Source organism: Pinus tabuliformis, chromosome 7 (genome assembly GCF_031772625.1).
Source record: "Pinus tabuliformis cultivar Carrire ecotype Pingquan chromosome 7, CPIR1, whole genome shotgun sequence".
Taxonomy (NCBI): Eukaryota; Viridiplantae; Streptophyta; class Pinopsida; order Pinales; family Pinaceae; genus Pinus; species Pinus tabuliformis.
Window position 1 is genome coordinate 1572681915 of NC_142293.1, and position 2560 is coordinate 1572684474.

General features: G+C 42.4%; 1 pseudogene; it reads right to left on the reverse strand.

The window, feature by feature from the left end:
* Window positions 1-337: 337 nt before the first annotated feature.
* On the reverse strand, window positions 338-2077 carry LOC149254075 (calcium-transporting ATPase, endoplasmic reticulum-type pseudogene; annotated as a pseudogene).
* Between the last annotated feature and the right edge of the window lie 483 nt (window positions 2078-2560).

The window sequence follows — 2560 nt, forward strand, 5'->3', positions numbered from 1 at the left end:
TGATGGTGGCAATGGTGGTGAAAGGAGATGAAACCCATGGAGGATGGAAGAGAAGAGTGGTTGCATGCCTCCTCAACAGACTTCAAGCTTCAAATCCCTCTCCATACTTGATTCTGGCCTGCCCAAAGGCTTCTACAGGATGTTTCTGGTAAATATACAGAACTTCCTGTAGAAAGTCCTGTAGCTTCCTGTAGAAAGTTGAACCATGACTAAATTGTGTTCGAACCCTAAAAAAAATGAGTGTTCATGGAGGGGATGGATGCGCTTAGGGTGGCCAACACAGGTGCTACCTCCTTAGCTAAAATCTCGGCCAATTTCTCCTTCTGTTTCCCTTTCTCTAAACTTCCTTGCATGCCAATCCCAAACAACGCAAAGCCTTTGAACTCATTTGATGAAACTTCCTCAAGAGTAATTCCCTTGATGCATCATCTCATTCAACAACTGATCCATCTGCAAGTTGTTGAAAAGCACTCCTTTCAAGCAAATTTTCCATGGCGCCCTTCACTAGCAGACGATTTTGTCCCATTGGTTCCATGACAATAACACCCATGGATTTTCGATCACAATCAAACACCAATAAAGCCCGCCTCTTTGATCTTTGTATCCACCAATCACAATTACCCAATTTCACTGTGCCACTGTTGAGAATGGCACTTGTATCACCTGCCATTGGGTCTGGAACTCCCATTTTTCAACCAATACCTTCAAGGTTGCCTCAGTGGGAATACCAGTAGCACGGAACTGGTGACCTTGACAAGATATCCCTGCATCATTGCAAACTGTAGCAACTTCTGCCAGAGTTTCTCAATTTTCCCCCATATTATGTGCGGGCCAATCCAATATTTTTCCATCCTCAGGATTATATGTTGTTCCTTCAACAGTAAACTCTCTAAGTGAACCAGCACTGTGCCCTATAGCTATAAACTCACTGAAAGACATCTGATTGGTTGTAAGAGTACCTGTCTTATCAGAGCAAATCACTGTGGTGCAACCCAAAGTCTCCACGCTCGGTAACTTACACACAATAGCATTCTTTTGTGCCCTCTTACAAGTGCCAAGAGCCAAACATGTAGTAATCACAGCAGGCAATCCCCCTGGTATAGCAGCAACTACCAGAGCAACAACAATCTTAAAGTAGTACGTACATTTCTCAAAGGAAAACCTGATATTTTTTTGGCCACCCATCTATGACTTACCATGAAAGAAAATATTTGTAGTTCATGATCCAGACAAGAATACAAATGGCACCAATCACTGTTGTCAGTCTTTCACCAAATTCATGTAACTTTCTTTTCAAAGGGGTATCATGACATTCCATTGAAGCTTCCTGAATTTGTGCCTGAATTTTACCTATTTCTGTAAACATGCCAGTGCTCACAACAATGCATGTGCAGCAGCCATTGGTAACTGTAGTTCCTGCAAACACCATGCATTCCTTTGACTGCAACTCACAGTCACACAAGGTGGCTGGATATGTTCTTTTGACCACAGGCATGCTCTCTCTAGTCAGGGAGCTCTGCTCCATCCTAAAGGTGGATGTCTTGAGGGACACAATTCTCATGTCTGCAGGAACCTTGTCTCCCACCTTCAGTTCCACTATATCTCCTGGAACAAGTTCTCTGGAGGGAAGATCTACAACATAATGTCCATCTCTCAAGACCTTTGCATGATCAGATTGCATTTCTTTGAGAGCTTCCAAAGCCTTCTCAGAATTATTCTCCTGCCATACTCCAACAATGGCATTGAGGATGAGAATCAGGAGAATGACCAGGGGCTCTACATAGGCTGTTATGCCCTCCTCAGAAGACACCTCAGAAGACACATTATCACGAAAGTAGGCGAGAAGAAATGAAATGCCAGCTGCCAGCAGAAGTATTTTAACAACTGTATCATCAAATTGCTCCACTGCCAGCTTCCACAAAGGTGTACCATTTTTCTTTTGGAGCTCATTCCATCCATATATTCGACGGCGTTTTTCCACTTCATGAAAATTTAAACCATTCTCTAAGCTCACATCATATTCTTCTAAGCATTCTTCAACAGTTTTAGACCAAGCAGGGAATATCTTGTCCTCCATGGACTATGAAATAGATGATCAGATTCTGAATTCAAACAGATTGCTCCACCATTGACAGATCTATAATGCGTTTGAAAAACTCCAAAATCAATACTTTCAAGAACCCTGGTAACCTTGGACACGAGCTTTAACTACTTTTCTCATTTCAAGCTTGAATTTTGACAAGAATCTCGGGTTTTCCTTCTGCAGAGCTGTTTTCTGCGTTTCCTGTAGACGACTTCCTGTAGAAACGCCTGTAGAGTGTGATAGGTGGGAGATTTTTTTAAAAACGGCAGAAATCTAAGAAATCAGGAAGAAAACTTGTAGAGGACCATTGGTTAACTGATCTGGAAGTGGTGGACATGTGCTTCAGTTGACCGTAGTTGAACAAAGAGTGGTGAGAGTTTCAGCCGAGCGTCGTTTAACTGCAGCGTGATTTGTGGTGAGCTAGAAAAGACGTGTGCTGTCTTTATTCGAACTACAGTGATGTTATAAACTGTATGT